Source organism: Lygodium microphyllum, chromosome 26 (genome assembly GCF_053477565.2).
Source record: "Lygodium microphyllum isolate KBCC chromosome 26, Lygodium_microphyllum_v1.1.10, whole genome shotgun sequence".
NCBI classification, from domain to species: domain Eukaryota; kingdom Viridiplantae; phylum Streptophyta; class Polypodiopsida; order Schizaeales; family Lygodiaceae; genus Lygodium; species Lygodium microphyllum.
This window is the reverse complement of record NC_141160.1, coordinates 43,920,548-43,933,011: the sequence shown is the minus strand read 5'-3', so window position 1 is coordinate 43,933,011 and position 12,464 is coordinate 43,920,548.

Below are 12,464 nucleotides of genomic sequence, written 5' to 3'. Positions count from 1 at the left end.
CTCTATGCTTTTGCCACCACATGTAGTTGCAAGAAGCTTTAATAACCTATTTTTCTCTTTCTGAATTACCATGCACATGCATGTTTATGAAGGGGTCCGAGTTAATAGACTCAAAGAAGTAATGGGAGATATATATAAATTTGTGTATATCCCTATGTAATCTTATATTCGAGGAAATTGGAAAAATTTGTAAAATCCCAAAGAAGCACTCTAAACTTTTTGAAGATTAAGCTAAGCAAGGTTAGTAATAAATGTCTATAAATACTAATGCCATGCTTGACAAAATATTACATTCTCTTTGTACATTATGCGAAGGAGTAATGATGAGATTTTGTCTAAAGGATAATTTCTCTCTCATCTTAGCTAAAATGTTGATCTATGTGATATTTTCTTTGTAGAGAGAAATAGATTGTAGGTGAACTTTGTGATAAGAATTGTGCACATGCATGTGTATGCATGTGTATGTGCATGTGTGAGAAATGCTAAATGCTAAATGTGATTACTTTTTAGAGAGAGGAAGTTGTAGATTTTTGTTTATAATTGAGTGACCATTTCTCCCCACACTTGAAACATAGTCATTTCAGCGTGTCATTAGAAAAAGGCCTACTCTATTGATATTACTAGGTGATTGTTTAGTTCTACCTTCAACTCTCTTGAAATCTCCTTTTTTTTCAACATTATACCTAAAGTTCGTGCCTTGTTTTTGCTAAAAGTATTTGGATCCTTGTTCTCTTTTCTATAACCCTCTCTTTGTTGGCTGAATTGCTATCCAATTCTTATTCACTGATTTGAATAGTAAGTGACTCTTGTTTTGTACTAAAAAAATGCAAATCCCTTCTATATTTTTTACTATAACATTCAACATATTGTATGGATGCATGTACATTTGTAAGCTTTGTTGCCCCAACCTCTACTAAAAGGTTTAGATCAAGATAAAAAATACTTATTCAATTTTGTTGAATCAGATATACCCTCAACATACATGGAAAGGTTTCAAAATTAGTTGGAATATTCTTTGAATACTCTCTAATTGTAGAGCCACTTTTCTTATTATCATACCAATTCCTTTCTAGTCTCCCTTTTTCCATTGGGGATACAAAAACTTGAGTCATATATCTCCACCATGTGTATGCATAAGCCTCTAGGTGTAGGGTTGCATAACATATATTTGCTTTATCATTGCATGGGTAGAGGGTAAAGTATATTTTAGGCTTGTTGATCCATTCTTCTAAATCTATTGGTGAGGGGTAATCTCCTTTGAACTAAGATATGCTAATCTTATCCTTGTATTCTTTGTCATAGTGGTAATGATGTCCATTATTATGGTTGGTAGACTAATTGATTGCTGTCTTTGAGAGACATTTCCAAATTTCTATTGTCTATGATTATCATTTAAAGAATAATGTCCATTTTTCTTATTGCCAAAAGAATAATGACCAAGTGAATTAGTCCCATGTGGCTGATGATTTGGTTGGGTTGAACATGTGGCATCATATCATCAAGATCTTCATCATGCTAAAATATGGCATCTCTTCTTGGTTCCTCATGAATGTGTTGATCTTGTCCATTCCTTGCATTAGGCACTTTAGTATTTTGTGGATAAAACTATTCATAGAAGGAATCACATCCATAAATGTCATCACCTCTATCAACATACTTCAAATTCTCTTGCTATCCATAATTTTTTGAAGAGTTAAAATTAGGTCTTCCTCTATTCCATGAATTGGAAGGGGGTTGAACTATTTCTTTTACTCTTGAAGGGCCACCATGCTTATAAGTTAAGTGTATAAATTCATTGGTTGCTTTAGACTTCACATTATCATTTGGAAGTGGCACACCATTATTATTAGAAGATTGATTACCTTACCATTTACTCCCCAAGTTGCTGAGAATGGCAATCATTTGATCAAACTTTGTATCCAACATATGATTGTGCTATCCAAACTTCTCAAAATGGGTGATTGTTTGTTGACCAAACTTGTCATCTATCATATGATTCGATTGAATGATATCTTCATTCTTGCTATCAATCCTTTGCAAGAGTTGTCGGTGCTCATTTGAATCATAAGATACATTTGCTTCAGTCATAGTTTCCACATTATGATGATCTTTTGGCCAATGTAACTCATCATTTGTGTTGCTATTACCTACAACATTTTACCCTTGGTTTATTTCCCTCATGGATGAGTTAATCTTTGCATGATAATCAACTGATTCCTCATTCATATTCTTAAGCACTTCCTCCTTCTTATTGAAATAGGTGTATTAAAAAAGGAATATTGAATGAGTGATATCTTGAGTTGTACTTGCCAGGACCAAGAATGGGCTTGATATTGGCTTTACGGCTCTAGAGGGGGCCTCTATGCTCAACCAAAACAACCCACGGCCTTGCGGCCAGGAGCATTTGGAGGCTACACACACTGATCTAACTTAGCACGCGTTTGTACTGTTTATAGTCCAACGAATCCCTTCCCAGCTCCTCACAGGGAGTATCAAAACAAAATGGTGCCTAACACCTCGTAAAAAATACACAAGGAGCACCCCTTAGCTAATTGCCACGACCCCACTACGACTCTCCTACACCTTGGGTATTGGCCCAAGATGCGCCGTTCAAACATAAAATATACACGACACATAGTCCTCTCTTATCATCGATCATTCTAGGAGATAGTTTGTATCCTCACTTTATAAGTCGCCCAAAGGAAAGGGATCACTAACCCTATAGCTTGGGACTTCTCACCCTCTCAATGTAGGTCAATGTTCATAAAAATAGGTGCTATGCATCCAATATATATTTTTCCAATACCATGTAATGAATGCAATTCAAGAGTAGATGATTTGTCCTGCTCAACAACTTTATTGATTCAAAACAACATTGTGACAGTAGTCGGGGCAACCATTTGACGAGATCCATCTCGATTTCTCAAAATAGATTCTAAAAAAAGATGGACGGATCTGCGCGACATGATTGTCTTGCTGGCCCATTGTGAGCAGGTGCATGAACTATTTTTTAAAATTTTATTACGACATGGTATATATCACAAATGTTGAATCTCTCTTGTATGTAATTTTGAATGTGTAATTTTCTATCCAAATCCCCGACAATATCAATGGTGGTATGTTGTGCCTTTAGCTCCCTGAAGTGGAGCGTGTATGATGAAAAGAGATGTCCCGAACACCATTTGGCCATTCTGTTAGATGTACGCTCTGATGCTTTGGTTTCCAATAGATGAGTTCGACGCTCCAGGCTTGGAGACTCGCTGGAGGCAGTGGTTTTGGGGGATGCTACGAAGACATGGATACGATGAGCCCGCGGTCGGCTCAAGATGTAGGTGCTACTCCTCGCTCTCGTGCAGGTTCGAGAGAGGGTGGCTCATGTGGTTGTTGTGGAGGCATCGATGCACTGTCTCTGTCTCGTTGTTCTGGTGGACTTGCGTCACCGGTAGGATTTGTCACACTTGTGGGAACATCTACTTTGGTGACTCCAGCCATCCGCAGCAGGTGGCACCCTTGTGGGTGCTACTCCAAGAGATACACCCCCATGGATACACAAGATGTACAGGGATCTCCTAGTTATGACTAGGATCGTGGTCGTATGTGGGAAAGGATACATCTTAGACATACCCTAGAGGGGTATGGATACCTTGTAGATGACAGGACAAGAGCCATGATCATGAATGATGAGGGGAGCAGGGTGATGGCTCGTATGAGAGAGTTGTGCCAACAAGTTTTTTGACACAACATCTTGCACCATTGGAAGGACACACCCGAGGGGAGCAAGGACTATATAGTAGCATCCTTGCATGACGAGTTTTCGGTACCTACTGCGGTAGATAGGTTTTCCATAGGCTAGATGATGGAATACATGCGTGCGTACATGTCACATAGACTATACACATGCAAGGCACTTAAGAATAGTGTAAAGGCGAGCACAAGCTCAACCACCAAGACCCATGGACCGCTTATTGTTTCAAGTGTTTGAAGCCGAGCATTAATGGCTACCTCTTATATAGGCGATGCACTATCCATCTCTACGGGTATAGTAAGCTTACCTCCATGCCCGATCCAGTTTCCTCCTCCCCCAAGCACTCCGGTAGCTCCATGATCCAAGTGCAAGATTCAAGCAAGCTCCATCCTCAAGCTCCATGCTCCAAGCTCCATTTTCGCAAGCAAAATAAGAGAAGAGAAGAGAAGAGAAGAAGAGAGGAGAAGATGGAGAGCTTCTCCACCAGGGTCTCTCACCCTCACACACTCACTCCCTCACACGCTCACACTCCCTCTCTCAAGCACAAGCTCAAGCAAGCAAGAACAAGAAGAAGAAGAAGAAAAGAAGGAAAGCTACTTTTGGCTATACACAAGAATGAGCTTCTCATTCACTTTTCAACTTTATATACAAAACCCTAAATCCCTTTTGGACGGTCATCTCCTTATCCCCTTTTTTGCATGGCCAGTCGTGGCCTAGGCCCTTTTTCGCATTGTCCTCCTATCTTCCTAGCTTCTTTCCTACCGCCCATCTACTTTTACAATTTGCACGGGTGAGAGCCTAGCGGTCTTAAAATAAATCATGGTGTGCCTTGCTCTCTTTTACAAAAGTATTGACTTGCACTTTTTCTTGTGTGCCTTTCTCCTTGATTTAGGACTTTTCTGTACTTCTTGTGTTTCCATATTTTTCTTGGTGTGCCTTCGTCTTCCGTTTCACTTTTGCCTTGGCCTTGTCTTTTGCTTTAGATTTTTTGGATTTTCCACCTTGTTATTACCCCCCTCTTAGATGAGTGCCAGTCCCACGGCACTCACCGTCGTAGGTAGTAGGCTTTGGCGTGCACCGAAGACGTGGGTGTAAGGGATTGTTGTGGTTTATCGTGGAGGACTTTTGGTGGTGGTGCAGATGAAGGTCATTGGTGGCACTTTGCTGGCCTGATTGGCTGGTGATAGGGTTGTTCTTTGTTAGGAGTTGTACTCTTTGCTGGCACATGTATTGATGTTCTGGGGATTCTGCGCATGACGAGTCTTTGGAGGGCTTGCATGATGATAAAGGATAAGAATTCAGATTTGAGTGTTGATGAAGAGTTGATTATGCCTTCGTTGGAGTCTTCAATACCTGCAATTGAAAACCTTTCATATGGTCTCTCCCTAGGGGTTAGTGCTAGTCTTATTATTGTGTGCACAAGAAGACGTAGTCTGATTAGTTTGGGAGACAGGTCGAACTCTAAGCAAGCTAAGAATATTGTCTTGCACTTGATAACCCAAACTGTGTATATATTGTGGTGCAAATATTATGTGAGTGCACGTGCATACTTTGATATTACATAATTAGAAGACTATTGGTTTGGTTCCTTCTAGCAATGGGTGGATGAAGCAAGGGTTTGATGGGTGGAAAAAATTATTGATATTGAGGAGAAGTACACTTGAAGGCTTCTTGAGACATCATTTGTGACTTTGACAGCACGATGTAGGATAATTGAGCTCATTGATGCCTTACCTTTGGTAGCTGGTGACTACTTATAGTGGTTGAAGAGTACAATGTACTTTCCATGGTCCTCCATGCTTTGCTTATCACTATTGATTGCAATGGCACTGAGATGGAGTGTGAAAAAGATTGTGCAAATGGTTCAAGGTGACAGGTTTAACCATAGGCCAGATGAGCTCCCTAGGTATGTTGTGCCCTTGATGTGCCATGAACAATTGTGGGGGATGTGTAAAAGGGCTAGGGGATTAAAGATGGAGCTAGCCGACCAAGGTTATTGGACGTACCTAATTTGAGAACCCCTAGGTGTTGTGACGTGATCGTGAGTGTTTTTTTATTTTCTTTTCTTTTCTTTTCTTTTCTTTTCTTTTCTTTTCCTTTTTTTTTTCTCTTTTATTTTTCTCCTCGCTCTCCTTTTTTTTAAAAAAAATGAATACAACCAATGCAATACATTGAGTTGATCAGTCTTTCATTTGGACTGAAAAATGTCGAGATCCAAGGGCTATGAAAAATGGATATTACAAGGATGATTGTGTTACTAGCCTCGTTGCTAAAGGAACAGTCGTTGAGATGGAGAGATACACTTGAGATTTTCCAAACCTCTTTGTAACATATGAGACATCGGTACAATTGAGGTAGCAACTACAGTGAGCCAAATGTAGAGTTTGGCCAAGAAAGACAGAGTAGCCAATGACTATGCTTTGGACCATGCTCAAATGCAATGTCTACTTTATTTTGCAGGGGTGATTTTCTCCTTCAGCAACGGGGCTTTTGTCATGGCTCTTTGTTCTTAATATTTTTATTGCTTTTTCTATAATGGCCCTTTGTGGGGTTGGTGGTCTTGTGGTGACTTGGACATTGAATACTTTCATACAAAGACATGTGTCATCCTGCATCCACTTGACAACTCATGAGAGTACATGCAATTCATATGCTTCAATCATAATGAGTAGGTACATCTTGAAAAGATATCACTTATCTGAATCCCATAGTGTTAGCTTCGATGCATATCACCTGTGCTTGATTATCATTCCTTGTGTGTGTGCTAGCTTTGCTTTTTTTGGTATTATCTATACACAATCACAAAACACATTGTTTATTTATATACACATTTATAAATCCATGTCACTTCGTGAGGATAAAAACCAATTGTAGAACTCAGGATTGTACTCGAGTGTGGCACACGCATCCAGTACATGTGGCAGCCTACTCAATAACAACAGATATTTTGCAACATCGAGTAGCATGGTACCTTGTTCGAGTCTACTTACAACATGTACCTCCTCCTCAATGAGAATCTTATCAACTAGAGAGTTCTCTTGGCTAGTTCTGGCTAAGTCCATACCCCGAATGGCAGTCAGTACTCAAAAGGAAGTTGGCGCCACATAGGTTGGGTCTCTTTGAGACCGCCATTTGGCCAATCGCTCCTCTAAGACTGTCATAATCTAGGCTCCAAGTTTGGCCATTATAGCACAGTTTTCAAACCAATGCTTTTCAAATTGACTTGACCCTCTTATTGTCACTTTAGCTACTCTATCTCAAAGAGATTCAGTTGGCAAAGCACATCATTGAATGTCACAGTTAAGCGTAGTTCATCGGCCTCCTCATCAAAGTTAAGTTGCATGCATTCATGTGGGAGCTTGTCATAGTGCTTGTTAAGATATTCTTGCCCTTCCCAGGATAACAGACATGGCAAGTATTCCTCAAGCTGCTCCCTAGGGAATGTGCCCATGTCCACAAGGACATAGACACATGCGAATAATTTGAGTTTAGCATCCAACTCAATCAAGCACTCTATGACACTTCTATGTTCTAAGAAGGCTTGCTCAGTTCCTATCTCATGCAAGGTTCTAGGATTTTCCCTAGGCTTTAGCATAGCTGGGGGCTCATGCCTAGATGAGCAGGATTGGTCAATGCTAGGATTGCTTTTTTCCTCTGGATTTTTGTGTTTCTCCTAAGTCTTTGCTCCTATTGTGTAATGATTCTCCTCGGATATGACTGGTATATTTTTGTCACCTTGTTGTGACAGTGTTGTATCCACTCTTGATTGGTCAATGCAAGTTTTATTGTTATCAATGGATTGAGTGTTGTAAGCAATCATTGATGGTAATGGTTGCTTTGACTTATCAAAACACATGGATGTGTCTGAGGTTTCACCGCTATTAGGAGAGATGGAAATGGGTTCATTTGTCGGTGGACTCAATGCTTTATTCCTCAGCTCTTCAGTACTCTTGGTCTCAATCTTCTTGGTGTCTACAACCACTTGCAACTACTGTTGTTTTCGTTGTTTCCTCCTCTTTTTCTTGGGAAATTGAGATGTATCCCTTGAGGACTCGGGACCCTGAACTAGGTCAGCTATTGATGTGCTTGGTTGAGCCTCAACATTCTCTGTTTCTAGTGTGTCCTCATGGAACATAGCCGCAGCTTTCTGGACAGCCTCGCTAGATTGTGAGGTACAACTCCCTCTCTTTTTTGGAGAGTCTAGCTCTTCAACTAATTCCCTTGTGTTTAGTCCCTCATTCGATTGCATTGGCAGTTGCTCTTGGTCAACCATTTGCTCTAGACTCTTGTCCTTACCCATTGGAACATGCCTCCATTGCTTCTTATCAGAGCAGGTGTTGTGTTTAGAGTTGTTTCTTCTCTCTTGCTCTAGAGGTTCAGGTGACTCTAGTGTAAAAACTATCATGTAAGCTTGGATAAAACCAACTGAAGAAGTCAGGGTTGTATTGATGGGAAGCATAAAGATCTAGGATTTTAGGGTCTTGAGTGAGGCAAAAGACATATGCGCTAACATCAAGAACCATGCTCCCTACTCCTAGCCTGCTAGCCACATGTAGATCTTCTTCTAGAAGCATTTTATCATACAAGGGATGTTTTTGGACAGTGGCAAAAGTCTAGACCTCATGGACCATTGCCAACACTCTTAATGAGGTCGGGGCAATGTATATGGGATCGTGTATTGATGTCCAAAGGGCTTTCCTTTGCTCAACAAGTGTCATTAGTCGGTGGCCAATTTTAGCTTTCAAACTCTGGTTGGAGTATCATTTCTGCACAAAGTTGCCTTGTCCTTTCCATTTTCGTTTGATTAATTCGAGCTTTTCCTTATTTGTCTCACATTGAGTAGTATAGAGTGAGGGTATCAAGCACAATTCTCTATATGTGGCCCTTGGGATATCCTGTATGACTTCCTCATCAATAGGTACATAGTGGGAGCAAACATGTTGTTGCTCGTCCCAAGTCAAAGGTTCGGCTATGAGCTCTTGTGCTCTAGTATTGGCCTTTCAGTGTCCTCATGGACATATTCACATGCGATGGTTGTCATCTTGTGATCAATCTTCATCAAGTACTTCATCTCTGGTTCATTGGGTAGATGCACCATCTCCTTGGCCAAATATTTGAGAGATTTCTCCTCAAGCCTAGGCTTTAGGAACATTGGAAGTGCTAGAGGTGTCAAGGATGTTGGTTCGACACCTCTTCCACATGTGAATTGCTAAGGACATGTTCCGCAAGGGGCATTATCACGGCCAAAAGCTATGACTATTGTGATTCCTGATTGGAAGTAGTAGCAGCTAGTTCAGTAAACTGACTACTATTTGTGGATTGCAGTGTCACCAAGTCCTTAGGCAGATCGGAAGTGGTCGTGTCTTTTGTTGTCCTTTGAGCATTCACTTGTGCAGATTGAGCTAGCCACGGTGGATTGCACATGCATATCCCTAGGTTGAGAATTAGGGGTACTGTCACGTCCCACACGTTGGATATTTGGAAGCTTATTTGGAGATAGAGATTGGGATTGAGCAGCTGCACTTGATGACTACTGTTGTGCTTTTTGTTTCCGTCTAGGGAAAGACGGTGTAGGAGATTTGGAACTCCTAGGTGGACTTGGCATTGGCTGAAATATTTGCTCGTGGCTATTAGACGATTCCGCCATTTGCTTAGTTGAGCAATTGGCCTTATCATGAGCAGCATTGTGCTTGTGGTTCTCATTATTCTCTTGGAAAGTCAAAGGCTCCTTGGGCACTAGTGGTCTTTGTGCACACTCCATGGTTATACCTGACATCCACTTATTAGGCATGCTAGGGCTGAGGATCTACCTTTTGAATAGTCATGTTTGGTTTCTTGCTTCAAGACTTGGTTTTTCATTTAGATTTCCTCCTACACTTCTTTGCTTTTGATACGGTCTAGCCTTCAGCTGATAGAGGCGGTTTAGCAGGGGGTTTTGGTACCCAAATCCATTGGTTACCTGCGTAATACCCTTGAGCACGTAGCAACGCTATGGATATCCATCGCAGCATTGTGCTGGCTCTCCATCCATACCTTCATCTATAAGGGTTGGAATTCTTTTGTGGTTTTCTATGGTATTTGTAAGTCCAAAGCCTATCCTTGGCATTGTCTTCTGACCTTTTTGTTTCAAGTATGGCCTTGCTCACTGGTTCTCTCTGTTCAACGTGCGCTTGTATCAACTCTTTCAACAAGTCCTTGCTCTCATTACTAGACTTGCCTAGTATGTCAAAGTGTTCCTTGTCTTTCCCTCAAAGTTTGATGAGGTCACCCTTACTAAAGGTTGTGATTATCCTCACCCTTGGTAGTGTCAAGTGCACCCTCGATAGTGTCAATTGTATCCTCTCTGTGCTACATAGTCAACCTCACACTTCGTCGCCCTTTTGAAGGGTCTTTCTAGGAGGGTTTCCTTTCCACAATGACCACTATTTGGAGGAACATGGAATAGGATAGGAAAGCTTACAGTTTCAATAGAGGATTTTGCACTTCCCTATAAGTGCTTGTGGGTGTCCCCAGTAAGGGCTAAGAGTTGCATTAGTCAATGTGAGCTCTAGTTGGCCTAGTAAGGTCCATGCTTCATAGATCAAGATATTAAAATCAGCTCCTTCTCATCGATGAGAGCATCGACACTATGCTCTCTTTTTGCAATGAGTTTGACCCTAAGATAAGCAAGCAGTATTGTGTCTTCATCTTCCGAGTCTTGGCTTATAGATTCAAGCCTTCTGATACATGCCCTTGAGTCCCCAACTATACATATAGATTTGGATTCTCTATTGATATCTTGGGTCGTATGTGCAGTGTTATTCAAGGTCCATCTATCATCAGGAGACTGTCATGTCTAGCCATCCTCACAGTAGCTTGATGTTATTGCATTCTGTTTTGACTAGATGCAATTCAGATGCAACCTATAGATGTTTTTGTGGTATGGCCTTTTTGCCCTTGTTGGCTAGATTGGCCCATTGAGGTTCTAGGGTCTCTTTGTCTTTGTTTGGGTATGGGCTTTTGATTGTTGTTTTGTAAGTGAGAATCTATGCTTGTGTAGAGCCATCACTACACTAGGATCTAATTTGGAGGACCTATCGTGGCATGCATTTTCTCTCCAACTTACTTGGGGGAGGTGCAAAGGGGGGGCAGTCCCCCCCGGCCTGCAAGGCCATTACGCTAAACACCATGTGTGATCTGAAGGACCATTTGCAATCAAGTTTTAAACCATTTGCTCTAGATTTCAGCCCAGTGATCAATCTATAATGTGCTTTTGGCTCTATATGGTCTCTAAGTCTGTATTTTCTTGTTCTAGTTTGTTAGTCTGATTCCGCAAGCACTCAAGGCTTGAATCTGTTAGTCCCGGCAACAAAACCAAAATGTAGAGGCATGAGCGCAAGCTCAACCACCAAGACCCACGGATCGCTTATTGTTTCAAGCATTCCAAGCCGAGCACTAATGGCTACCTCACATAGCCGACGCGTTATCCATCTCTACAGCTGTAGTGAGCTTACCTCCATGCCCGATCGAGTTGCCTCCTCTCCCAAAGCACTCTGATAGCTCCACAATCCAAGTGCAAGCTTCAAGCAAGCTCCATCCTCAAGCTCCACGCTCCAAGCTCCATTGCTGCGAGCAAGACAAGAGAAGAGAAGAAAATAGAAGAAGAGAGAAGAAGATGGAGAGCTTCTCCACCACAGTCCCTCACCCTCACACACTCACTCCCACACACTTTCACACTCCCTCTCTCAAGAACAAGCTTAAGCAAGCAAGAACAAGAAGAAGAAGAAGAGAAGGAGAGCTACTTTTGGCCACACACAAGAATGAGCTTCTCATTCACTTTTCAACTTTATATACAAAAGCCTAAATCCCTTTTGGGCAGTTATCCCCTTATCCCCTTTTTTACATGGTCAGTCGTGGCCTAGGCCCTTTTTCCCATTGTCCTCCTATCTTCCTAGCTTCCTTCCTACTGCCCATCTAGTTTTACAATTTGCATGGCGCTCTTAAAATAAATCGTGCTGTGCGTTGCGCTCTTTTACAAAACTATTGACTTGTGCTTTTTCTTGTGCGCATTTCTCCTTGATTTATGACTTTTCTGCACTTCTTGTGTTTCCATATTTTTCTTAGCACACCTTCGTCTTCCGTTTCACTTTTTCCTTGGCCTTGTCTTCTACTTTAGATTTTCCAAACTTTTCACCTTGTTCATCTGAGAGTTAACAAGTGGCGCGTCAAAGGCCAAGTGGCTAGACGCAAATGATTGGCGCAGACTCAGGGAGGAGGCTACAAATTCTCCATGACATTGGAGACAACACCGCACGGTAGCAAGGGCACAACTAGATATAGGGGTGGTCCATCATCTTGGGAGTGGCAGTCACAAGACTTATTTGGAGGACTTTGTAAGTTTTTCTTTTCTTCTTCTCGCTTATTTTTGTGCAATATCACTTGTATTAACAATCATATTTCTAACAGTTGTATTTTGTTTTCTTTACAACACTCCATTACAAATTGCGATCCCACCAGCCTAGAGACTCGATATGCAGAGAGACATGATCTCACTGCATTGATCGATAGGCTGTATGCACACGGCAGCCCAACGAGTCATTCATCTTTCTTGTTCGTAGTTAATATTTTTATTAAAATGCATTATGTATGGTGGACTAATGTGTAGTTTTCTTTTTTTTTACAGAGTTCGTTCGATGCTCCTTTGCATTGGGACAAGCTTTCGAATGGCAAGGATCTATAG